The sequence below is a fragment of the Siphateles boraxobius genome, unplaced genomic scaffold (assembly GCF_051911475.1).
Source record: "Siphateles boraxobius isolate OS27281-9 unplaced genomic scaffold, OSU_SipBor_1 275, whole genome shotgun sequence".
NCBI classification, from domain to species: domain Eukaryota; kingdom Metazoa; phylum Chordata; class Actinopteri; order Cypriniformes; family Leuciscidae; genus Siphateles; species Siphateles boraxobius.
Genome location: NW_027508893.1, coordinates 361072 through 387330, shown reverse-complemented (window position 1 = coordinate 387330; position 26259 = coordinate 361072). Strand labels below are relative to the sequence as shown.

General features: G+C 46.4%; 9 non-coding genes and 2 pseudogenes across 9 annotated transcripts; all 11 read left to right on the top strand.

The window, feature by feature from the left end:
- The first annotated feature begins 125 nt into the window (after nt 1-125).
- LOC143753178 (U1 spliceosomal RNA) lies at nt 126-289 on the top strand. The gene has a single exon (XR_013207599.1). It is a non-coding gene; the product is annotated as a U1 spliceosomal RNA (small nuclear RNA).
- Nucleotides 290-1416: 1127 nt separating this feature from the next.
- Nucleotides 1417-1607, top strand: LOC143753238 (U2 spliceosomal RNA). The gene has a single exon (XR_013207657.1). It is a non-coding gene; the product is annotated as a U2 spliceosomal RNA (small nuclear RNA).
- Nucleotides 1608-2041: 434 nt separating this feature from the next.
- On the top strand, nt 2042-2205 carry LOC143753180 (U1 spliceosomal RNA). Its single transcript, XR_013207601.1, has one exon. It is a non-coding gene; the product is annotated as a U1 spliceosomal RNA (small nuclear RNA).
- Nucleotides 2206-8140: 5935 nt separating this feature from the next.
- On the top strand, nt 8141-8332 carry LOC143753307 (U2 spliceosomal RNA). Its single transcript, XR_013207680.1, has one exon. It is a non-coding gene; the product is annotated as a U2 spliceosomal RNA (small nuclear RNA).
- A 434-nt stretch (nt 8333-8766) lies between these two features.
- Nucleotides 8767-8930, top strand: LOC143753135 (U1 spliceosomal RNA). Its single transcript, XR_013207556.1, has one exon. It is a non-coding gene; the product is annotated as a U1 spliceosomal RNA (small nuclear RNA).
- Nucleotides 8931-15570: 6640 nt separating this feature from the next.
- LOC143753276 (U2 spliceosomal RNA) lies at nt 15571-15745 on the top strand (annotated as a pseudogene).
- A 434-nt stretch (nt 15746-16179) lies between these two features.
- On the top strand, nt 16180-16343 carry LOC143753134 (U1 spliceosomal RNA). Its single transcript, XR_013207555.1, has one exon. It is a non-coding gene; the product is annotated as a U1 spliceosomal RNA (small nuclear RNA).
- Nucleotides 16344-22936: 6593 nt separating this feature from the next.
- LOC143753294 (U2 spliceosomal RNA) lies at nt 22937-23113 on the top strand (annotated as a pseudogene).
- A 434-nt stretch (nt 23114-23547) lies between these two features.
- Nucleotides 23548-23711, top strand: LOC143753133 (U1 spliceosomal RNA). The gene has a single exon (XR_013207554.1). It is a non-coding gene; the product is annotated as a U1 spliceosomal RNA (small nuclear RNA).
- A 1128-nt stretch (nt 23712-24839) lies between these two features.
- LOC143753237 (U2 spliceosomal RNA) lies at nt 24840-25030 on the top strand. Its single transcript, XR_013207655.1, has one exon. It is a non-coding gene; the product is annotated as a U2 spliceosomal RNA (small nuclear RNA).
- A 434-nt stretch (nt 25031-25464) lies between these two features.
- On the top strand, nt 25465-25628 carry LOC143753132 (U1 spliceosomal RNA). The gene has a single exon (XR_013207553.1). It is a non-coding gene; the product is annotated as a U1 spliceosomal RNA (small nuclear RNA).
- The last annotated feature ends 631 nt before the right edge of the window (nt 25629-26259 follow it).

Sequence of the window (26259 nt, the reverse complement as noted above, 5' to 3'; positions counted from 1 at the left end):
CTCTTATCTCTTGGAGTTTTTACGAATGAGCTGATGAGTTGAATCAGGTGTGTGTTTGATTGTCCGACCGTTGGTGAGGATTGCGGAGAGGGACACGGTGCCTCTGACGGGAGGCCTGGGAATTCATACTTACCTGGCAGGGGAGACACCATGATCAGGAAGGTGGTTCACCCAGGGCGAGGCTCGGCCATTGCACTCCGGTTGTGCTGACCCCTGTGAATTCCCCAAATGTGAGAATCTCGACTGCATAATTTATGGTAGTGGGGGACTGCGTTTGCGCTCTCCCCTGGACACACTGGTTAAAAGAGCAGATTGTTCGAGTTCCTCTTCTTCTGGTAGTTAACGACCTAGGAAGTCCAGAGAATTGAACTGCAGTGGTTGATCGAGAGATGTAAAACTCTCAACCTAGGACCAGTCTGCAAAAGTAGGGCTGTTTTTTAGTTTTTTTTTCATCATTCTTCAAATAATCTCCATTATTCAACCAGCGCTTTTATTGGCAGCAGTGGTCCTAGAAGCAAAGTTGTTCCGAATGAGGAGTTCTATCATGTGGTATGAATACCTTGTGCATGTGTGAAAAATCACCTGACATACAGTCGCCTATGGCCGTATTCATGTTGTTGTTTTTACTGTTTACAGCGCCACCAAGTGGCCAGTCGCCACATCCCTTTTCACCTGAGCACAGGCTGAGCCCGTGCACAGGTGTACCGACTTGGGTGTAATTGTCTCATTCCGTTGGAGAGTTATGGCCATTTAAGTAAAGCCCGCCTCGCCCACTCCCAACGTTTTGGCGTCCCGTCGCCAACGTGAATCGAAATTCCGACTTTTTTCCCCATCGCTGTCGGCAATCAGACTCCAGGGAATCTTTCTGCACCGGTTTGGGTCAGATCGGGCGAAAGACCTAGGACTAGTGTGCAAAAGTAGCTTTTTCACAAAATCCCAAATACCCGAAAATCTCGCCAGCGCAACCATCGAATCCGAGGCCTGCGTCTTGTTCGGCCCGAGCCAAGGATTCCGGTGATGTAAGACACTTGGGTCTGCGACGGACGGTTCAGGAGTTACGAGGCATTTCGTACTTCTGATCGCTGCAGCGCCACCTTGGGGCCGATTGGGCCGAGCCTTGGTGATGTTGTAGACCGGGCGGGTACTACCATCCCTCAAGAGTTTCAAGTCTCTACGACGTACGCTTTGGTCTGCCCGCTCACTTTTAGGGCAGAATGTTTGTTGGTCCAAAATCCCAGGTTGCACTCCAAAGTGTCGTGTTGTGCGCTCTGCTGTGATCCATTTTCGGTGTCAACAGTCAAGCTGAGCTTGTATTGCTGTGAGCTGAGCTTGTTTGTTGGCGACCTTTAGACCCTCTCGCCACGGCCCAGGTGGGCGTGGCCTTTGACGGCTCCCCCGCCTCTGCGTCATTGTGTCATCGCTTCTCGGCCTTTTGGCTAAGATCAAGTGTAGTATCTGTTCTTATCAGTTTAATATCTGATACGTGCCCTACCCGGGCACCATATATTAAATTGATTTTTGGAACTGGGAGATGGAAGAGGGGCTTGCTCCGTCCACTCCACGCATCGACCCGGTATTGCAGTACTTCTGGGAACGGTGCACCCCCAAAAACTGTGTTCAATGAAAGAGATGTTTTAGTCTTGTGTGGCAGCAGGTGTTAATGGAAGTAACGTATATTGCTGTGTATGGGTGCTTTAAAGGTGTTGTAGGTGATCATATGCTATACAGGTAATGGTGGTGTGAGAGGGAAAAAAAAACAACAACTCTGTTCTTATCTCGTTTAACATCTGATTCGTCCACTATCCGGTGACCGCGTATGAAATTGATTTTTGGCTCATGGATCCGGAGCATGAAAACAACATCATCCACAACAACAACAGCAAAAGAGCCCGACTCTGCAGGTTTTTGATGTCTCTCTATTATCTCTTGGAGTTTTTACGAATGAGCTGATGAGTTGAATCAGGTGTGTGTTTGATTGTCCGACCGTTGGTGAGGATTGCGGAGAGGGACATGGTGCCTCTGACGGGAGGCCTGGGAATTCATACTTACCTGGCAGGGGAGACACCATGATCAGGAAGGTGGTTCACCCAGGGCGAGGCTCGGCCATTGCACTCCGGTTGTGCTGACCCCTGCGAATTCCGCAAATGTGAGAATCTCGACTGCATAATTTATGGTAGTGGGGGACTGCGTTCGCGCTCTCCCCTGGACACACTGGTTAAAAGAGCAGATTGTTCGAGTTCCTCTTCTTCTGGTAGTTAACGACCTAGGAAGTCCAGAGAATTGAACTGCAGTGGTTGATCGAGAGATGTAAAACTCTCAACCTAGGACCAGTCTGCAAAAGTAGGGCTGTTTTTTAGTTTTTTTTTTCATCATTCTTCAAATAATCTCCATTATTCAACCAGCGCTTTTATTGGCAGCAGTGGTCCTAGAAGCAAAGTTGTTCCGAATGAGGAGTTCTATCATGTGGTATGAATACCTTGTGCATGTGTGAAAAATCACCTGACATACAGTCGCCTATGGCCGTATTCATGTTGTTGTTTTTACTGTTTACAGCGCCACCAAGTGGCCAGTCGCCACATCCCTTTTCACCTGAGCACAGGCTGAGCCCGTGCACAGGTGTACCGACTTGGGTGTAATTGTCTCATTCCGTTGGAGAGTTATGGCCATTTAAGTAAAGCCCGCCTCGCCCACTCCCAACGTTTTGGCGTCCCGTCGCCAACGTGAATCGAAATTCCGACTTTTTTCCCCATCGCTGTCGGCAATCAGACTCCAGGGAATCTTTCTGCACCGGTTTGGGTCAGATCGGGCGAAAGACCTAGGACTAGTGTGCAAAAGTAGCTTTTCACAAAATCCCAAATACCCGAAAATCTCGCCAGCACAACCATCGAATCCGAGGCCTGCGTCTTGTTCGGCCCGAGCCAAGGATTCCGGTGATGTAAGACACTTGGGTCTGCGACGGACGGTTCAGGAGTTACGAGGCATTTCGTACTTCTGATCGCTGCAGCGCCACCTTGGGGCCGATTGGGCCGAGCCTTGGTGATGTTGTAGACCGGGCGGGTACTACCATCCCTCAAGAGTTTCAAGTCTCTACGACGTACGCTTTGGTCTGCCCGCTCACTTTTAGGGCAGAATGTTTGTTGGTCCAAAATCCCAGGTTGCACTCCAAAGTGTCGTGTTGTGCGCTCTGCTGTGATCCATTTTCGGTGTCAACAGTCAAGCTGAGCTTGTATTGCTGTGAGCTGAGCTTGTTTGTTGGCGACCTTTAGACCCTCTCGCCACGGCCCAGGTGGGCGTGGCCTTTGACGGCTCCCCCGCCTCTGCGTCATTGTGTCATCGCTTCTCGGCCTTTTGGCTAAGATCAAGTGGTTGTCTTTTTGATCTTTGGAGAAGGAATGATGGCAGGTGCAGCTGCGCCTTCAGTCCCAAGGGCGGGACTGAGAAATACGTTGCGTTTCCAAATGAAAGAGACTGTGATGGAGATGATGGAAAGAGAAGTGTTTGCACGGGTTATACTTTTGGACAATATGAAGTTGAAAGTGGAGGACGTGTACTGCTTGCAGACCAACAGAATGGAAAAATGCTTTGATGTAACGCTGAGTACTGTGGAAATGTACAAAGATGTGATGGATAAAGTTGGAAAGATTGGCAAAGAAGGTATCATGGGGAAATTCAATGTGGTAAGCCTTGACAGACCCAATTTCAGAGTCATCACTTTGCACATGTTCAATCCATACGTTACTGATGAAGCATTGATGACGTTCCTTGCTAATTATGCTGAAGTCCTCACACCTGCAAGATATTTAAAAGATGGTGTTGGTTTATGGACTGGGAAAAGACAATTCCAAGTTCTTCTAAGAACTGACGAGAGTGGTTTTGAGGGGTTGATGCACCCTCCTGCATATTTCAACATTGGGGCTGATAAAGGTTTTCTGTTCTACTCTCGGCAGCCCCCTTTTTGTAGGAGGTGTAGACGGTACGGGCACGTTGATGGCAGGTGTGGTGAAGAAAGATGTCGGCGGTGTTCCAAGCTAGGTCACACGGCAAAAGATTGCAGCGTTCCTAAGACTTGCCACAGCTGCGGCTCATTAGACCACTTGATGAAGGATTGTAAGGTGGGTCGGAGGCAGCATGGCAGAGGATGGGGTGTGGGAGAAACAGAGAGACAGATGGAGGAGGTTGGCCAACAAGATGTCATGGTGCAACATGTAAAGGAGAAGATGGCGGTTGTGGAGGGAAAGGAGGGGGCCAAAGCGGCGGTGGAAGGTAATGCGACTGAGGAAGTGGAAGATGTGATGGTTGCTTTCTTGGAGGCATTGAACGGGGAACATTTCAGAGTCGCAGAGCAGCGCCCAAATGACGTGGAAAGCGTGATGGAGGTGGAGGGACAAGGCCTCCTAGAGGGATCGAGAGGAGAAGAAAGTCAGCTGGTTAGGAAGGCAGAAAAGATAAAGGAGAGACCAGGCAAGAGGGCGAGAGCTGAAAAGATGCTAAAGTTAAGCTTTTCGGAGGAATCCTCGTCCACAGACAGTCAAGAGGGGCTTGAGATGGACAATGCTAGGCCCTTATTTCTGCTGACAGAGGGGAAAGTTAGCAGCGAAGATGAGGATCAGATGGATGATTCAGTGGGCCTTAGCGAGGTTCCTATTCGCTGGTCGGATTTGGTTGTCAGTGACACTGGGTCCACAAGTTTGGAGGGACAAGAGACAAAGGGTACTCCACTGGCAGAATAAATGTTCTGCAGTGATGAATTGACTGTGGGGTCCATAAATGTTAGAGGTATTAGGGACTCGGTGAAGCGTAAAGCTGTTTTTTCTTTTTTAGGAAATTATAGGTGTAATGTGTTTTTTTTACAAGAAGTTCATTTAAAGAGTCTAGAGGATTCTAGGAAATTTACAAAAGAGTGGGGGAGAGGTGGAGCAGTATGGAGTGTGGGGGGGGGGGTTATTCTTCAGGGGTCGGGATTTTGTTTTGGGATAAAGAGATTGAAGTCATAAATCATTTCATTGTTTCTCCGGGGAGGGTGATTGGGGCTGATGTAAAGTGGAGGGGGGGAGAATATAGATTGCTTTCAGTTTACGCTCCTCAAACTGTTGATGAGAGAAAGGAAATGTTTGAAATGTTGTTAACAGTTTGTGCCACCAATAAGCAAATTATAATGGGAGGGGATTTTAATTTGCAATTGAAAGATATAGAGGACAGCAGTCTGACGGTGTTGGAAGGGGTTCTGCAAGGGCATGGGTTGGTAGATGGGGGCCAAGGGGTTAATCCAAAGGTTTGTGTAACAACGTGGAGGAACTCTAGAGGGGTGGAGAAAAGGTTAGATTATGTTTTTTTTTCTAAGACTTTTGTTTTGGAAAGGGGTGGAGTAAGGCCTGTGTTTTTTTCTGATCATGAAATGGTTTGGTTTGTAGTTAAAGGGAATAATTTAATGTTTGGTAAGGGGTACTGGAGGATGAATATTGAGGTATTGAAGGAGAAACAATTTTGTGATGAGTATGTATTCTTTTTTAGGGGGTTGGAGGGGTTAAAGGTCCTGTATAGCGATGTCGGGGGATGGTGGGAAATGGTTAAGAGTCGCTCAAAGGAATGGATTGTTAAATACTGTAAAAGAAGGATGAGGAAGATTTGGAGACAGGCAGGAACTTTGCAAAGAGATTTAGAGTTGAAGTTTGAAGAGTACAATGTTGGGGGTACTTTTGACTGGGACATGGTTCATTCCCTGAAGAGACAGATAAGGTTGATTTATGAAGACCAAGCTAAAAGGTTTTTGTTTAAAAGAAGACAGGAGACTCGAGAGAACGGGGAAAGTTGTAATGCAGCCCTTTTTAGATCTGTGAGGGATCGTAAAGAGAAGCAAGCAATTGTTGAGTTAAAAGATAAGGAGGGAGTGATTTTGACGAAAATAGAGAAAATAAGTGGATATGTAGAAGAGCATTTCAAACAGTTTTTTAGTGAGAGAAATATAGTTGTGGAGAAAAGTGAAATGTTTGTTAAATTTCTGGCAAATACAGTTCCGGAGGATGTAAAGGAAGAGTTGAGCTCCCCTATAACAATCGAAGAGGTCGAGGGAGTATTGAAGCGGATGGGTAAAGGTAAAGTACCAGGGGTTGATGGCTTACCGGTTGAATTTTATGTCAGATTTTTCAATATATTAGGCCCTTATTTGGTGGAGATGGTTAGAGAGGTGTTGGAGAACAAAAAAATAAAAGGCTCAATGTGAATCGGAGTTATGACCCTTCTTTATAAAAAAGGTGAAAGGGCAGATATTGCTAATTATAGGCCGCTTACAATGCTAACTGTGGACTACAAGATCATAGCAAAACTTTTGGCAGACAGACTGAAGAAAGCCCTACCTCATGTAGTGCATGTCGATCAAACATGTGGGGTAGTGGGTCGCAGTACTAAATGGAACTTGCAGCTTATTAGGGATGCCATTGCGTGGGCTGAAGATAGGGACCTTCCATTGATGGTGGTTAGTCTAGATCTAGCTAAAGCATTTGATAGGGTGAATAGATGGTTTATGTTCAAGGTTATGGAGAGGATGGGATTTGGGGAAGTCTTCATAGGATGGATTAGAACGCTGTATAAAGAAGCTAGTTGTTTGGTCCAGGTGAATGGGAGGTTAGGCCAGGGTTTTGAGATAAGGGAGGGAGTGAGGCAGGGGTGTCCTCTCTCACCATTACTCTTTATTCTTTATATGGAGCCGGTGGCAGAGGCAATCAGAATAGATGGTAGGATAAAGGGCTTGACGATACCTGGCAGCAAGGGTACTGTAGTTAAGTTATCACAGTATGCGGATGACACTACGTTGCTGTTGGAGTCAGATAAGTGTCTTGAAAGAGCCTTGTACTTATTTGGGGAGTTTTCTTTAGCGTCTGGGGCTTGCTTAAACATTTCAAAGTCATCTGTCAAGTTCTTTGGAAGGTTTAAACAGAGACTAGATGGAATTGGTGGTCTGCAGGTGTGTGAGGGCCCTGTTAAAATTTTGGGCATACATTTTCAGAATGAAGGGTCAGCAACTCTGAACTGGATTGGCCGTATTGCATCAGTACAGATGAGGCTGGCTAGATGGAAGGGGCGGAGGTTAACATTGATGGGGAAGGTTTTGATATTGAAGATGGATGTGTTGCCCGTGTTTCAGTATTTAGCTTACATTTATCCTTTACCAGCATGTATGAGGAAGGTGGTAATGAGGTTACTATTTAATTTTGTTTGGGGTGGTAGGTATGAATACGTGAAGAGGTCTGAAATGTTCAACCCTGTTAGCAAAGGAGGACGGGATGTGCCTCATATACCTTTAAAACTTGACTGCTTGTTTGTGTCTTCCATTCTAGCACAGTTAGCTGAGCCATTGAAGCATCCATCATGGTTTTTTCTTAGGTTGTTTTTTTCCTATCAGGCGAGGCATGTAATGAGGTGGTCCAACGATGGTCCAAGAGCAGAGGTGCAGCCTTGGCACTACAAGCATGCCGCTAGGTGGATGAGTAAATATCCTGAGAGTAAGGAGGTGGAAGTTTGTTTGGAGCAGAGGAAGTTGTATGGGATGGTAAGAGAAAGGGTGTCCAGTGTAGTTCAGGTTGGGGTTCCGCAGTTGGTGTGGACGAATATTCAGCCAAAAAACCTTGAGAATAGTTTAAAAGATCTTAATTGGTTATGTTTTTTGAGGCGTCTACCAGTGAAAGAGATTATGTACAGGCATGGGTTAGCTAAGGATGGAAGTTGTCCTAGAGAGGGGTGTTCTGGAGAAGAGACTATCAGGCACGCATTTTGGGAGTGTGCCTTTGCTCAGAGAGTGTGGACAAAGGGAGAGAGGTTATTAAGAATGATTTCAGGTAGCTTTAAGGTTTCTAGTGAGAATATAATGGAGGGCATTAGGTGCAAGAGGGGTGAAGGGAAAGATATCTTTTTGCTTTGGTTAATAATGAGTTTGATAAAGAAAGGACTGTGGGAAGAAAGGAAATGTATAAGTAGGGGGAAGGGGAAAAATTCGGCAGAGGGAGTAATACGGGGTGTGGAGGCTGAATTAAGGGGAAGGATTAGGTGGGATTGTCAAAGGTGGGGCAAACATGCTGCTAGAGAAAGGTGGAAAAATTTGTTTGAATTGTAATGTGATGGATATATGTAGAATGTATGAGAAATAATATAATAAAAAAATAATAAAAAAAATAATAAAAAAAAATCTGTTCTTATCAGTTTAATATCTGATACGTGCCCTACCCGGGCACCATATATTAAATTGATTTTTGGAACTGGGAGATGGAAGAGGGGCTTGCTCCGTCCACTCCACGCATCGACCCGGTATTGCAGTACTTCTGGGAACGGTGCACCCCCAAAAACTGTGTTCAATGAAAGAGATGTTTTAGTCTTGTGTGGCAGCAGGTGTTAATGGAAGTAACGTATATTGCTGTGTATGGGTGCTTTAAAGGTGTTGTAGGTGATCATATGCTATACAGGTAATGGTGGTGTGAGAGGGAAAAAAAAACAACAACTCTGTTCTTATCTCGTTTAACATCTGATTCGTCCACTATCCGGTGACCGCGTATGAAATTGATTTTTGGCTCATGGATCCGGAGCATGAAAACAACATCATCCACAACAACAACAGCAAAAGAGCCCGACTCTGCAGGTTTTTGATGTCTCTCTCTTATCTCTTGGAGTTTTTACGAATGAGCTGATGAGTTGAATCAGGTGTGTGTTTGATTGTCCGACCGTTGGTGAGGATTGCGGAGAGGGACACGGTGCCTCTGACGGGAGGCCTGGGAATTCATACTTACCTGGCAGGGGAGACACCATGATCAGGAAGGTGGTTCACCCAGGGCGAGGCTCGGCCATTGCACTCCGGTTGTGCTGACCCCTGCGAATTCCCCAAATGTGGGAATCTCGACTGCATAATTTATGGTAGTGGGGGACTGCGTTCGCGCTCTCCCCTGGACACACTGGTTAAAAGAGCAGATTGTTCGAGTTCCTCTTCTTCTGGTAGTTAACGACCTAGGAAGTCCAGGGAATTGAACTGCAGTGGTTGATCGAGAGATGTAAAACTCTCAACCTAGGACCAGTCTGCAAAAGTAGGGCTGTTTTTTAGTTTTTTTTTTCATCATTCTTCAAATAATCTCCATTATTCAACCAGCGCTTTTATTGGCAGCAGTGGTCCTAGAAGCAAAGTTGTTCCGAATGAGGAGTTCTATCATGTGGTATGAATACCTTGTGCATGTGTGAAAAATCACCTGACATACAGTCGCCTATGGCCGTATTCATGTTGTTGTTTTTACTGTTTACAGCGCCACCAAGTGGCCAGTCGCCACATCCCTTTTCACCTGAGCACAGGCTGAGCCCGTGCACAGGTGTACCGACTTGGGTGTAATTGTCTCATTCCGTTGGAGAGTTATGGCCATTTAAGTAAAGCCCGCCTCGCCCACTCCCAACGTTTTGGCGTCCCGTCGCCAACGTGAATCGAAATTCCGACTTTTTTCCCCATCGCTGTCGGCAATCAGACTCCAGGGAATCTTTCTGCACCGGTTTGGGTCAGATCGGGCGAAAGACCTAGGACTAGTGTGCAAAAGTAGCTTTTTCACAAAATCCCAAATACCCGAAAATCTCGCCAGCGCAACCATCGAATCCGAGGCCTGCGTCTTGTTCGGCCCGAGCCAAGGATTCCGGTGATGTAAGACACTTGGGTCTGCGACGGACGGTTCAGGAGTTACGAGGCATTTCGTACTTCTGATCGCTGCAGCGCCACCTTGGGGCCGATTGGGCCGAGCCTTGGTGATGTTGTAGACCGGGCGGGTACTACCATCCCTCAAGAGTTTCAAGTCTCTACGACGTACGCTTTGGTCTGCCCGCTCACTTTTAGGGCAGAATGTTTGTTGGTCCAAAATCCCAGGTTGCACTCCAAAGTGTCGTGTTGTGCGCTCTGCTGTGATCCATTTTCGGTGTCAACAGTCAAGCTGAGCTTGTATTGCTGTGAGCTGAGCTTGTTTGCTGGCGACCTTTAGACCCTCTCGCCACGGCCCAGGTGGGCGTGGCCTTTGACGGCTCCCCCGCCTCTGCGTCATTGTGTCATCGCTTCTCGGCCTTTTGGCTAAGATCTAGTATCTGGTCCGAGGGTAGAGGCAGCGATCGCCTCTTGGAGGTTTTTCCGGCTTGGGTCGTTCAGTGGCTTGAGCCTCAAACTTCTGAGAGGTATATTGGCAGTGCCTTTTTTTTTTTTTTTTTTTTTATCCGGACGACTTGGTTTTCCAAGGAATCTTTTGTTCTTAAGGTAAGTTATTTATTTATTTATTTATTTATTTATTACGGTTTTAAGGTTGTGTTTTAAATAGCTGTTGGTGTCTCCACCATGTCGGCTGCTCGTGCCGGCATGCGGAGGCACCACAGCGTGCGTTTTTTATTTAAAGAGGTGGATGGTAAGCTCCTGGGGTTGTCACGTCTTGACTTCTCCAGGAAGCTGATCCAGAAAGCCCTAAATTTTAGACCCGAGGACTTGAACTGCCTAGTAACTCTCCCCCTGAACAAAGGTTTTGATTTAAGTTTCAAAAGTGCTTCCCTGTTAATTGAATTCTGGCAAAGGTTTGATGCATGCAAAGCCCAATTCGCTATGTTTAATGTGGAGAAACTTTCTGACAATTCATTAAAAACTGTGATTGTTAGGATGTTTAATGAAACAGTGAATGGGGAGGACATTTGTGTCTGGCTGGGCAGATTTTGCACTGTTCGGGGTCAACCAACCAAAGTGTTAGATGAAGATGGTATCTGGAATTGCTCCTGGCGAATTCCCATTAAACAATGGGAGGACGCCGGGGGCTACCAGGGCCTGAAGCATCTGCCTTCAATGATTGTGTTGGGAGAGAACAGGGGCTACATTCACTACCAAGGAATGCCCAAACTGTGCAGGAAGTGTGGGAGGATGGGGCATTTAGCTGATGCATGCAAGGAATTAACATGTGGGAAGTGTAGAGGAATTGGTCACATCTTTGAAGAATGTACCATTGGCAGAAGGTGTAATCTTTGTGGTGAAACTGACCATCTCTACAGAGATTGCCCTAAAAGTTTTGCCAACAAATTGAAAGGGAACAAAATGGCCGCCCCACATGTGGAACAAACAAAAGAACAAAGAGAGAAGGAGGTGGTCCCTGAGATTTTGGCGGGAATTTCAAATTCCCAGCCAGCCTCAGGGATTTGTCAGGAAAAAGGAAGTGGGGCGGCCACAGGGGCGGAGTCACAGCTTGAAACCGAACAGGGGGAGGAAACCACTCCCGGACAAGATAAAGGAAAGGAAACAGAAGACGGAGAGGATGAAACGGTTTCCTCCCTCAACACCGTCTCGGAGGTGAGTATGCCCTCCAGTGGGAGTGAAACTGACCTTTCACTCCCAAATGCTCAAGTGCAGAAGAGAACTGCGGGATCTCCGTTGTGTGTAGTAGTGGAGAAAAGAATGAGGGCTACACAAGGGCTGGATAGTTTCTCCCCGGAGGATCCAGACCGCATGTGGCCCTCAGAATCCCCTAATGAAGTTTCCTTTCTGCATTTTAAGCTAAGAACATCAACACCGAAAGAGTCGCAAGAGTTCAGCTCTGTGGCTTCGGAAGTGTCAACCTCTTGCCCTCCTGAACCCAGCCCCCATGGGAGAAGGGAGAGGCATGAGGAACAAGAAATAACATAATTTTAAAGATGCCTCTGTATGTCTTTTATTAGTCTTCTATTAAAAGTTCATATAATTTTAACTATACTGCTCATGGCCCTCACAATCTCTACAATAAATGTGAGAAGTGTGAGAAGTGATATACGAGCACAGAGCGTTTTATCCTTTTTAAAATCCTGTAAGTCAGATGTGTTTTTATTGCAAGAATGTGCTTTGCCCTTTTTATCCAATTACAGAAAGTGGGAGGAGCTTTGGACCCCTGGACATTCTATCTGGAGTGGGTCCAATTTTAACAAAAATGACGGTGTTGCTATTTTAATCAACAATCCAAACATCTTGGTGAAGGGCAGCACGGTGGTAAGGGATGGGCGAGCAATTTTAGCAAACTTGACTTTTTTAGATAAGGATTTTAATGTTCTTAATGTGTATGGTTTTAATGATAAGAATGAAAGATATGAGCTTTTAGAAGACCTGCAGCCCCACATGTTAGGGAGGGCCCCTTTGGTGGTGGCAGGGGATTTTAACTGTGTCTTAACTCCGAAAGATAGGAAGAGGGTAGAAGGTTTTAAATTTGACAAAACATCGGTTTTATTGCAAAATTTAGTCAGAGATTTTAATTTAGTCGACTGCTTTAAAAAAATGCATCAGAGAGAGGAGGGCTTCACCTGGTTCAGTGGTGATGGCACCAGAGCCTCTCGCATTGACTACATTTTTACACGGGACTGCTTGCCAACCGATGCTACATTATCCCCCCTCTTTTTTTCTGATCACATGATGCTATCCTGCACCCTTTCACTGGCCTCTGGTGTGACAGTAGGAGGAGGGCTGTGGAAGTTGAACTGCTCCCTGTTGGAGGATGAGGAAGTATTTAGTGAGTACAGGGAGCAGTTCAGCCGATGGCAGACCCTCCAAGACTTTTATGATTCACGTGCACAGTGGTGGGAAATGGTAAAGGAACGGACGAGACAGTTTTTTAAGAAAATAGGAAAGGAGAAAAAGAAAAAAGAAAAGAGACGCATGATGGGGTTGCAAAAACGACTACAGAGGTATTTTAATCTTTTAAAAATTGGGTTTGATTTTAGTGAAGAAATAAAAGAAGTAAAACAAGAAATGTCAGTTTTAGCCCAAATTCAAAGTAAAGGTGTCATTTTAAGGAGTAGAGAACAAGATATTGAAGAAGGGGAAAAGTGTACAAGATATTTTTTTAAAAAAATTATAACACGGGGAGGGGCTTTGACAACTTTGAAATCGGATGGGAGGGTGGTAAATGAAACAGAAGAGATTTTAAGAGGGGTGGAAAACTTTTATAGTGATTTATATGGCCTAAAACAAGTACACGACGATACCTTAATGGAAGTTTTAAATTTTTTAGACAAAAAGCTCCAGAGTCAATGTGCACTTTTAAGACAGGATTTTACGATTTTAGAAATACAAAAAGCTCTGAAAGGTTTTAAGCGTGGGAAGTCCCCAGGACTAGACGGACTACCACTTGAATTTTACTTGACCTTTGGGGACATTTTAGCACATGACTTACTGACTGTTTTTAAAGAATTTGACAATGTGAACAGACTTCCAGACAGCTTCAGAATAGGGATAGTGACGCTATTACATAAGAAAGGCGACAAGACTGACTTAAAGAATTGGCGACCCATCACTCTTTTAAACGTTGACTGCAAACTTTTTAGCAAAATTTTAGCCACGCGTATGTCGACAGTTTTAGCAGACGTAATCCACTTGGATCAAGCATGCGCCGTGCCCGGAAGGAAGATCACGGACAGCCTGGTACTGATCAGAGACGCCATCTGTTTTGCGAGAGACAGAAACATTCAGCTAGTAGTCCTAAATTTAGACTTTGAAAAGGCATTCGACCGTATCTCGCACCAGTTCCTGTTTAAGGTACTGGAAAAAATGGGGTTTCCTGGGAGGTTTATAGCCTGGGTGGGACTGCTGTACAACGAGCTGTCTAGCAGAATTTTGGTTAACGGGCATTTATCCAAAGCTGTAAAACTCCACAGCGGCGTCCGTCAGGGGTGTCCTTTATCTCCCCTTCTGTATGTGGCTTGTATTGAGCCACTGGCACAAATCTTGAGAAGGGATAAATGGATTAAAGGACTAGACATCCCAGGGACTGGTGGACTGACGGCGACCTGTGTTTTATATATGGATGACGTGACCCTTTTAGCGACTGACCTTTTATCAGTACGAAGAGCAATGGACTTGACTGACTGGTACGGTCGGGCCTCGGGCGCCAAGCTCAATAGGAGTAAGTCCGAGGCCCAGCTCTTCGGGCCGTGGGGGAACGTGGACACAGTTGGACTAGATTTGGATTTTAAAGACAATGATTTGAAAATTTTAGGTGTAAAATTTGACAGAGAGGGTGGAGGACAAGGAAACTGGACTGACATGTTAGGGAAAGTCAGACAAAGACTGGGCTTTTGGGGACTGAGACAATTGACGTTTGAAGGCAAGATTTTAATTTTTAAAGCTGTGATTTTACCACTGATTTTACTTGTCTGTTCTGTTTTTAGTCCCCCAAGACGATTCCTGGCAAACCTGGAGAGGGCGGTATTTTATTTCCTGTGGGGGTCCAAGTGGGAACGACTAAAGAGGGAGGTCGTCAAAAAGAAAAAAGAGAATGGCGGGAAAGGCCTCCCAGACCCCCACCTGTTTTTAGGCAGCCGCTTTGCCGCCCTCCACATCCAGTACGCACTGACCCCATCCAGAGAACACAAGACAGCAGCCATGACCCGATTCTGGATGGGGTCATACCTAAGAACTTTGAAAATTTTACCCATTGATCTTAAAAGTCCTGTGTCTTTTAATTTGTCAAAAGAGCATAGTTTTATTAAGAAATTTTTAAAGAAATATCTTTTAGAGACAAATGATGCCACCATTTTAACTAACCATAAGTCTCTTATCTCTCTTGTGCAGGATCGAGAATCGGTGAGCCCGGTTCCAGGCCTCACACTAGGTGAGGCCAAAGATGTTTGGAGGAACGCAGCCCACCCAGCTCTCCAGAACAGGCTTAAAGACTTGTCGTGGATGGTGGCTCATGAGATCCTCCCGGTCAGGGCGGTTATGCACTCCAGAGGCATGGCCAAAAACTCCACCTGCCCACGGTCCGGATGTGGTTCCCCGGAGACCGTTCGACATCTGCTCTGGGAGTGCGGCGCTGCGCGGGACCTGTGGGCCAAGACCGGCCCCCTGTTTTTCCCGTGCCTGCCAGCGGGTGGGGCCCAGGTGGACTACAAGCTCGCCATCCTGGGGGTGGGTCAGGGCTTGAAGGAGCTGACACAACCAAAATTTTCCTCGCTCTGGCTCACCCTAAACGTGATCAAGGATGCCATCTGGGTCACCAGAAATCTGCTGGTGGGGAAACGCGTGACGGTCCCCCTCCGCGCGTGCGAGCAGAAAATAAGATCAACGCTGCAGGGTGGGCCGCACGTCGTTATTTGGATGGGGGGGCCGGGGTCACACGTAGAAGGTCCCGGCCGCCACCGACCCTGGCCGCCCGTAGATGCACCCTCACCACACCGGCTACGGGAACAGCGGGCCAGCGGGCCGGAGGAGAGGGGATCTCCGCTGGGCACCAGAAGCGGGGAGTCTGGGGCCTGTTCTGGAGACCTGGAGTGAATGGACAATCTTGATAGGGACTCACCCTCGATCCTTTACAAGAGATGTTTTATTTGGCAAGTTTTATTGTTTTATTGTTTTTATGTTTTATTCCTATTTATTTTAATCCATTTACGTTTCCTTTAATACAACTCAAATATTAACATACATGGACTTTTACACAACACACAATCAATAATTGATTTTTAACTATAAAGTGTGTCTTTTTTATTTGTTTTTGTTGTTTTAAGATGTGTAAATAAATACTTGATTTATAAAAAAATGTAAATGGAAAACATGGAATGAAAACCTGTGACAATAAAACTTTTTCGAAAGAAAAAATCTGTTCTTATCAGTTTAATATCTGATACGTGCCCTACCCGGGCACCATATATTAAATTGATTTTTGGAACTGGGAGATGGAAGAGGGGCTTGCTCCGTCCACTCCACGCATCGACCCGGTATTGCAGTACTTCTGGGAACGGTGCACCCCCAAAAACTGTGTTCAATGAAAGAGATGTTTTAGTCTTGTGTGGCAGCAGGTGTTAATGGAAGTAACGTATATTGCTGTGTATGGGTGCTTTAAAGGTGTTGTAGGTGATCATATGCTATACAGGTAATGGTGGTGTGAGAGGGAAAAAAAAACAACAACTCTGTTCTTATCTCGTTTAACATCTGATTCGTCCACTATCCGGTGACCGCGTATGAAATTGATTTTTGGCTCATGGATCCGGAGCATGAAAACAACATCATCCACAACAACAACAGCAAAAGAGCCCGACTCTGCAGGTTTTTGATGTCTCTCTCTTATCTCTTGGAGTTTTTACGAATGAGCTGATGAGTTGAATCAGGTGTGTGTTTGATTGTCCGACCGTTGGTGAGGATTGCGGAGAGGGACACGGTGCCTCTGACGGGAGGCCTGGGAATTCATACTTACCTGGCAGGGGAGACACCATGATCAGGAAGGTGGTTCACCCAGGGCGAGGCTCGGCCATTGCACTCCGGTTGTGCTGACCCCTGCGAATTCCCCAAATGTGGGAATCTCGACTGCATAATTTATGGTAGTGGGGGACTGCGTTCGCGCTCTCCCCTGGACACACTGGTTAAAAGAGCAGATTGTTCGAGTTCCTCTTCTTCTGGTAGTTAACGACCTAGGAAGTCCAGGGAATTGAACTGCAGTGGTTGATCGAGAGATGTAAAACTCTCAACCTAGGACCAGTCTGCAAAAGTAGGGCTGTTTTTTAGTTTTTTTTTTCATCATTCTTCAAATAATCTCCATTATTCAACCAGCGCTTTTATTGGCAGCAGTGGTCCTAGAAGCAAAGTTGTTCCGAATGAGGAGTTCTATCATGTGGTATGAATACCTTGTGCATGTGTGAAAAATCACCTGACATACAGTCGCCTATGGCCGTATTCATGTTGTTGTTTTTACTGTTTACAGCGCCACCAAGTGGCCAGTCGCCACATCCCTTTTCACCTGAGCACAGGCTGAGCCCGTGCACAGGTGTACCGACTTGGGTGTAATTGTCTCATTCCGTTGGAGAGTTATGGCCATTTAAGTAAAGCCCGCCTCGCCCACTCCCAACGTTTTGGCGTCCCGTCGCCAACGTGAATCGAAATTCCGACTTTTTTCCCCATCACTGTCGGCAATCAGACTCCAGGGAATCTTTCTGCACCGGTTTGGGTCAGATCGGGCGAAAGACCTAGGACTAGTGTGCAAAAGTAGCTTTTTCACAAAATCCCAAATACCCGAAAATCTCGCCAGCGCAACCATCAAATCCGAGGCCTGCGTCTTGTTCGGCCCGAGCCAAGGATTCCGGTGATGTAAGACACTTGGGTCTGCGACGGACGGTTCAGGAGTTACGAGGCATTTCGTACTTCTGATCGCTGCAGCGCCACCTTGGGGCCGATTGGGCCGAGCCTTGGTGATGTTGTAGACCGGGCGGGTACTACCATCCCTCAAGAGTTTCAAGTCTCTACGACGTACGCTTTGGTCTGCCCGCTCACTTTTAGGGCAGAATGTTTGTTGGTCCAAAATCCCAGGTTGCACTCCAAAGTGTCGTGTTGTGCGCTCTGCTGTGATCCATTTTCGGTGTCAACAGTCAAGCTGAGCTTGTATTGCTGTGAGCTGAGCTTGTTTGTTGGCGACCTTTAGACCCTCTCGCCACGGCCCAGGTGGGCGTGGCCTTTGACGGCTCCCCCGCCTCTGCGTCATTGTGTCATCGCTTCTCGGCCTTTTGGCTAAGATCAAGTGTCTGGTCCTAGGGTAGAGACAGCGATCGCCTCTTGGAGGTTTTTCCGGCTTGGGTCCTTCAGTGACTTGAGCCCCAAACTTTTGAGAGGTACATTGATCCAGCTGCTTTTATTCCGGTTCTGTTTTAAGGTAAGACCTTTTTATCTATTTATTTATTTATTTATTGTTTTTTAAAGTTTTAGGCTGTTGGTGTCTCCACCATGTCGGCTGCCCGTGCCGGCATGAGGAGGCACCACAGCGTGCGTTTTTTATTCAAAGAAGTTGAGGGGAAGCTCCTGGGGATGTCACGTCTTGACTTCTCCAGGAAGCTGATCCAAAAAACTCTAAATTTTAAACCTGATGATCTGAATTGCATCGTGACTCTGCCCCTGAACAAAGGATTTGATGTTAGTTTTAGAGCGGTTTCCCACCTGAATGATTTCTGGCACAGATTTGAAGTAGCTAAATCCCAGCTGTCCATGTTTACTGTTGAAAAGCTCTCTGACAACACACTTAAAACTGTGATTGTTAGAATGTTTAATGAGACAGTGACTGGGGAGGACATTTGTGTCTGGCTGGGCAGATTTTGCACAGTTCGAAGCCAGCCAGTCAAGGTTTTAGATGAGGATGGTATTTGGACATGCTCCTGGCGAATTCCCATTAAACAATGGGAAGACGCTGGGGGCTACCAGGGCCTGAAGCATCTGCCTTCTATGATTGTGTTGGGTGAGAACAGAGGCTACATTCACTACCAGGGTATGCCCAAATTATGTAGAAAATGTGGAAAGTTTGGGCACTTAGCTGAAGCATGCCAGGAAATGATATGTGGGAAATGCAGAGAAATTGGTCATACTTTTGAAGAGTGTACCAATGGCAGGCGGTGCAACCTCTGTGGGGAGTCATCCCATCTCTACAGAGATTGCCCTAAAAGTTTTGCCAACAAACTGAAAGGCAACAAAATGGCCGCCCCACATGTGGAACAAACAAAAGAGCAAAGGAAGGAGGAGGCGGTCCCTGAGGTTTTGGCGGGAAATTCTATTTCCCAGCCAGCCTCAGGGAGTGGGCAGGAGGAAGGAAGTGGGGCGGCCACAGGGGCGGAGTCAAGTTTTAACAGCGAACAGAGTGAGGAAGCCGTTCCCCAACAAGAGAGAAGTGAAAACAAAATGGAGGAGGAGGAGGAGGATGCAACGGCTTCCTCACTCTACACCGTATCGGAGGTTAGTGTGGTGGATAGTGGGGGTGAATCCGAGGGTTCACTCCCCAATGCTCAGGTGCAAAAAAGGTCTGCGAGATCTCCTCTGCTTCAAACAGAGGAGAAAAGGCTGCGGGCATCGCATCGGCTAGATAGTTCCTCTTCGTTAGTTCTAGACCGTATGTGGCCCGCAGAATCTCCCAATGAAGTCTCCTTTTTGCACGTTAAGCTTAGAACATCGTCACCGAAGGAGCCACAAGAGGTTCTCTCTGTGGACTCTGAGGCGGCGAGCATTTGCCCTCCTGATCCCAGTTTTTCTGGGGAAAAGGAGAAGCAAGTGCTACATGACATAACATGATTTTAATGTAACTTTCTGCAGTCTTTTGGTTTTATCCTTCTATTAATGCTTGTATTTTTAACCATACTGCTCATGGCCCTCACTATCTCTACAATCAATGTGAGAAGTGTGAGGTCTACTTTGCGAGCACAGAGTGTGTTATCCTTTTTAAAAACTTTTAAGTCAGATGTGTTTTTATTGCAAGAATGTGGTTTGCCCTTTTTAACAAATTACAGGAAGTGGGAGGAGATTTGGACCCCAGGATTTTCCATTTGGAGTGGGTCCAATTTTAACAAAAATGACGGTGTTGCTATTTTAATAAAAAATCCCAACCTTTTGGTGAAGGGCAGCACTGTGGTGAGGGACGGGCGGGCAATTTTAGCAAATCTGACTTTTTTAGGTAAGGATCTTAACATTTTAAATATGTATGGTTTTACTGAAAAAAATAACAGGTATGAGCTTTTAGAAGACTTGCAACCCCACATGCTAGGCAGGGCTCCCCTAGTGGTAGCAGGGGATTTTAATTGTGTATTATCAAAAAAGGACAGAAGGAGGGTAGGAGAGGATTTTAAGGTCGACAAGACATCGGTTTTATTACAAAATATAGTCAAAGATTTTAAGTTAGTTGACTGTTTTAAAACAATGCATCAAAGAGAGGAAGGCTTCACCTGGTTCAGTGGTGACGGTGCCAGAGCCTCTCGAATTGACTATATTTTTACCAGGGACCTCCCGCCGACCGATGCTACATTGACCCCCCTCTTTTTTTCCGACCACATGATGCTGTCTTGCACTCTTTCACTCCCCACGGGTGTGACTGCAGGGGGAGGGCTGTGGAAGCTGAACTGTTCCCTATTAGAGGACAAGGAAGTGGTTAGTGAGTATAGGGAGCAGTTCAGCCAATGGCAGACCCTCCAGGACTTTTACGACTCACGTGCACAGTGGTGGGAGATGGTGAAACAAAGGACAGGACGGTTTTTTAAACAAATTGGAAAAGAAAAAAAGAATAAAGAAAAAAGACGCATGATGGGGTTGCAAAAAAGACTGCAGAGATATTTTAACCTTTTAAACAATGGATTGGATTTTACAAATGAAATAAAAGAAGTAAAGAAAGAAATGTCAGATCTGTCTGAAACAAAGAGCAAAGGTGTCATTTTAAGATGTAGAGAAAGGGAGTTAGAGGAAGGAGAGAAGTGTACCAGGTATTTTTTTAAAAAGACAATAGCTCGGGGAGGGTCGATCAATATTTTAAAAACTTTTAGAGGGGGGGAAGTAAATACAACTGACCTGATTTTAGGGGAAATTGAAAGTTTTTACAGTAATTTATACGGCACTAAAGAGGTACACAATGGCATCTTAGAGGAAGTTTTAGGGTTTTTAGATAAAAAAGTTAAGAGTCCAGATGTGCTTTTATCCCAGGATTTTAATCTTTTAGAATTGGAAAAAGCTTTAAAGGGTTTTAAGAAGGGGAAGTCCCCGGGCATGGACGGACTCCCCTTTGAGTTTTATCTGACTTTCTGGGACATTTTAGCACATGACTTACTTACAGTTTTTAAAGAATTTGAGACTCTTGACAGACTTCCAGACAGCTTTAGAGTAGGGATAGTTACATTACTGTACAAAAAAGGAGACAAGACTGACTTGAGAAACTGGCGACCAATCACTCTTTTAAATTATGATTGTAAACTTTTTAGTAAGATTTTAGCTACACGCATGTCGACTGTTTTAGAGGACGTAATCCACCTGGATCAAGCTTGCGCTGTGCCCGGCAGGAAGATCACGGACAGCCTGGTACTGATCAGAGACGCCATCTGTTATGCGAGAGACAGAAACATTAGGCTTGTAGTCCTAAATTTAGACTTTGAAAAAGCTTTTGATCGGGTCTCGCACCAGTACCTCCTTCAGGTACTGCAAAAAATGGGCTTTCCAGAGAGGTTTATAGCTTGGGTGGGACTGCTGTATGAGGGCTTAAGCAGCAAATTTCTTGCAAATGGGCATCTTTCCAAAGCTGTAAATATCCACAGCGGTGTCCGTCAGGGGTGTCCTTTATCTCCCCTTCTGTATGTGGCTTGTATTGAGCCACTGGCACAGATCTTGAGAAGGGATAAATGGATTAAAGGACTAGATATCTCAGGAACTGGTGGACTGACGGCGACCTGCGTTTTATATATGGATGACGTGACCCTTTTAGCGACTGACTTTTTATCAGTACGAAGAGCAATGGACTTGACTGACTGGTACGGTCGGGCCTCGGGCGCCAAGCTTAACAGGAGTAAGTCCGAGGCCCTGCTCTTCGGGCCGTGGGGCGACGTGGACACAGGAGGACTAGATTTGGATTTTAAAGAAAAGGATTTGAAAATTTTAGGAGTAAAATTTGACAGGGAGGGTGGAGGACCAGGAAACTGGACTGACATGTTAGGGAAAGTCAGACAAAGACTGGGCTTTTGGGGACTAAGACAACTGACGTTAGAAGGCAAGATTTTAATTTTTAAAGCAGTGATTTTACCACTAATTTTACTTGTCTGTTCCGTTTTTAGTCCCCCAAGACGATTCCTGGCTAAGTTGGAGAGGGCGGTATTTTATTTCCTGTGGGGGTCCAAGTGGGAACGAATCAAGAGGGAGGTCGTTAAAAAGAAAAAAGAGAATGGCGGGAAAGGCCTCCCAGACCCCCACCTGTTTTTAGGCAGCCGCTTTGCCGCCCTCCATATCCAGTATGCACTGACCCCATCCAGAGAACACAAGACAGCAGCCATGACCCGATTCTGGATGGGGTCATACCTAAGAAGTTTGAAAATTTTACCCATTGATCTTAAAAGTCCAGTGTCTTTTAATTTGTCAAAAGAGCATAGTTTCATTAAGAAATTTTTAAAGAAATATCTTTTAGAAACAAATGATGCCACTGTTTTAACTAATCACAAGTCTCTCGTCTCTCTTGTGCAGGATCGAGAATCGGTGAGTCCAGTTCCAGGCCTCACACTAGGTGAGGCCAAAGACGTTTGGAGGAACGCAGCCCACCCAGCTCTCCAGAACAGGCTTAAGGACCTGTCGTGGATGGTGGCTCATGAGATCCTCCCGGTCAGGGCGGTCATGCACTCCAGAGGCATGGCCAAAAACTCCACCTGCCCACGGTCCGGATGTGGTTCCCCGGAGACCGTTCAACATCTGCTCTGGGAGTGCGGCGCTGCGCGGGACCTGTGGGCCAAGACAGGCCCCCTGTTTTTCCCGTGCCTGCCAGCGGGTGGGGCCCAGGTGGACTATAAGCTCGCCATCCTGGGGGTGGGTCAGGGCTTGAAGGAGTTGACACCACCAACGTTTGCCTCGCTCTGGCTCACCCTCAACCACATCAAGGATGCCATCTGGGTCACCAGAAACCTGCTGGTGGGGAAACGCGTGACGGTCCCCCTCCACGCGTGCGAGCAGAGGATAACATCAACGCTGCAGGGTGGGCCGCACGTCGTTATTCGGATGGGGGGGCCGAGGTCACACGGAGAAGGTCCCGGCCGCCACCGTACCTGGCCGCCCGTAGATGCACCCTCACCACTCTGGCTACGGGAACAGCGGGCCAGCGGGCCGGAGGAGAGGGGATCTCCGCTGGGCACTGGAAGCGAGGAGTCTGGGGCCTGTTCTGGAGACCTGGAGTGAATGGACATTCTTGATAGGGACTCACCCTCGATCCTGTACAAGAGATGTTTTATTTGGCATATTTTATTGTTTTATTGTTTTATATTTGCATTCCTATTTTATTTTAATCCATTTTACCTTTACTTTAAAACAACACACAACATACATGGACTTTTACACAACACATCAACATAACTGATTTTTAACTGTAACTTATGTCCTTTTTGTTGTTTTAAGATATGTGCAAAAATGTGATTTTATAAGGAAAAAATGGATATTGAAAGAATGGAATGAAACAATGTGACAATAAACTTTTTTCGAAAGAAAAAATCTGTTCTTATCAGTTTAATATCTGATACGTGCCCTACCCGGGCACCATATATTAAATTGATTTTTGGAACTGGGAGATGGAAGAGGGGCTTGCTCCGTCCACTCCACGCATCGACCCGGTATTGCAGTACTTCTGGGAACGGTGCACCCCCAAAAACTGTGTTCAATGAAAGAGATGTTTTAGTCTTGTGTGGCAGCAGGTGTTAATGGAAGTAACGTATATTGCTGTGTATGGGTGCTTTAAAGGTGTTGTAGGTGATCATATGCTATACAGGTAATGGTGGTGTGAGAGGGAAAAAAAAACAACAACTCTGTTCTTATCTCGTTTAACATCTGATTCGTCCACTATCCGGTGACCGCGTATGAAATTGATTTTTGGCTCATGGATCCGGAGCATGAAAACAACATCATCCACAACAACAACAGCAAAAGAGCCCGACTCTGCAGGTTTTTGATGTCTCTCTCTTATCTCTTGGAGTTTTTACGAATGAGCTGATGAGTTGAATCAGGTGTGTGTTTGATTGTCCGACCGTTGGTGAGGATTGCGGAGAGGGACACGGTGCCTCTGACGGGAGGCCTGGGAATTCATACTTACCTGGCAGGGGAGACACCATGATCAGGAAGGTGGTTCACCCAGGGCGAGGCTCGGCCATTGCACTCCGGTTGTGCTGACCCCTGCGAATTCCCCAAATGTGGGAATCTCGACTGCATAATTTATGGTAGTGGGGGACTGCGTTCGCGCTCTCCCCTGGACACACTGGTTAAAAGAGCAGATTGTTCGAGTTCCTCTTCTTCTGGTAGTTAACGACCTAGGAAGTCCAGGGAATTGAACTGCAGTGGTTGATCGAGAGATGTAAAACTCTCAACCTAGGACCAGTCTGCAAAAGTAGGGCTGTTTTTTAGTTTTTTTTTTCATCATTCTTCAAATAATCTCCATTATTCAACCAGCGCTTTTATTGGCAGCAGTGGTCCTAGAAGCAAAGTTGTTCCGAATGAGGAGTTCTATCATGTGGTATGAATACCTTGTGCATGTGTGAAAAATCACCTGACATACAGTCGCCTATGGCCGTATTCATGTTGTTGTTTTTACTGTTTACAGCGCCACCAAGTGGCCAGTCGCCACATCCCTTTTCACCTGAGCACAGGCTGAGCCCGTGCACAGGTGTACCGACTTGGGTGTAATTGTCTCATTCCGTTGGAGAGTTATGGCCATTTAAGTAAAGCCCGCCTCGCCCACTCCCAACGTTTTGGCGTCCCGTCGCCAACGTGAATCGAAATTCCGACTTTTTTCCCCATCACTGTCGGCAATCAGACTCCAGGGAATCTTTCTGCACCGGTTTGGGTCAGATCGGGCGAAAGACCTAGGACTAGTGTGCAAAAGTAGCTTTTTCACAAAATCCCAAATACCCGAAAATCTCGCCAGCGCAACCATCAAATCCGAGGCCTGCGTCTTGTTCGGCCCGAGCCAAGGATTCCGGTGATGTAAGACACTTGGGTCTGCGACGGACGGTTCAGGAGTTACGAGGCATTTCGTACTTCTGATCGCTGCAGCGCCACCTTGGGGCCGATTGGGCCGAGCCTTGGTGATGTTGTAGACCGGGCGGGTACTACCATCCCTCAAGAGTTTCAAGTCTCTACGACGTACGCTTTGGTCTGCCCGCTCACTTTTAGGGCAGAATGTTTGTTGGTCCAAAATCCCAGGTTGCACTCCAAAGTGTCGTGTTGTGCGCTCTGCTGTGATCCATTTTCGGTGTCAACAGTCAAGCTGAGCTTGTATTGCTGTGAGCTGAGCTTGTTTGTTGGCGACCTTTAGACCCTCTCGCCACGGCCCAGGTGGGCGTGGCCTTTGACGGCTCCCCCGCCTCTGCGTCATTGTGTCATCGCTTCTCGGCCTTTTGGCTAAGATCAAGTGTAGTATCTGTTCTTATCAGTTTAATATCTGATACGTGCCCTACCCGGGCACCATATATTAAATTGATTTTTGGAACTGGGAGATGGAAGAGGGGCTTGCTCCGTCCACTCCACGCATCGACCCGGTATTGCAGTACTTCTGGGAACGGTGCACCCCCAAAAACTGTGTTCAATGAAAGAGATGTTTTAGTCTTGTGTGGCAGCAGGTGTTAATGGAAGTAACGTATATTGCTGTGTATGGGTGCTTTAAAGGTGTTGTAGGTGATCATATGCTATACAGGTAATGGTGGTGTGAGAGGGAAAAAAAAACAACAACTCTGTTCTTATCTCGTTTAACATCTGATTCGTCCACTATCCGGTGACCGCGTATGAAATTGATTTTTGGCTCATGGATCCGGAGCATGAAAACAACATCATCCACAACAACAACAGCAAAAGAGCCCGACTCTGCAGGTTTTTGATGTCTCTCTCTTATCTCTTGGAGTTTTTACGAATGAGCTGATGAGTTGAATCAGGTGTGTGTTTGATTGTCCGACCGTTGGTGAGGATTGCGGAGAGGGACACGGTGCCTCTGACGGGAGGCCTGGGAATTCATACTTACCTGGCAGGGGAGACACCATGATCAGGAAGGTGGTTCACCCAGGGCGAGGCTCGGCCATTGCACTCCGGTTGTGCTGACCCCTGCGAATTCCCCAAATGTGGGAATCTCGACTGCATAATTTATGGTAGTGGGGGACTGCGTTCGCGCTCTCCCCTGGACACACTGGTTAAAAGAGCAGATTGTTCGAGTTCCTCTTCTTCTGGTAGTTAACGACCTAGGAAGTCCAGGGAATTGAACTGCAGTGGTTGATCGAGAGATGTAAAACTCTCAACCTAGGACCAGTCTGCAAAAGTAGGGCTGTTTTTTAGTTTTTTTTTTCATCATTCTTCAAATAATCTCCATTATTCAACCAGCGCTTTTATTGGCAGCAGTGGTCCTAGAAGCAAAGTTGTTCCGAATGAGGAGTTCTATCATGTGGTATGAATACCTTGTGCATGTGTGAAAAATCACCTGACATACAGTCGCCTATGGCCGTATTCATGTTGTTGTTTTTACTGTTTACAGCGCCACCAAGTGGCCAGTCGCCACATCCCTTTTCACCTGAGCACAGGCTGAGCCCGTGCACAGGTGTACCGACTTGGGTGTAATTGTCTCATTCCGTTGGAGAGTTATGGCCATTTAAGTAAAGCCCGCCTCGCCCACTCCCAACGTTTTGGCGTCCCGTCGCCAACGTGAATCGAAATTCCGACTTTTTTCCCCATCACTGTCGGCAATCAGACTCCAGGGAATCTTTCTGCACCGGTTTGGGTCAGATCGGGCGAAAGACCTAGGACTAGTGTGCAAAAGT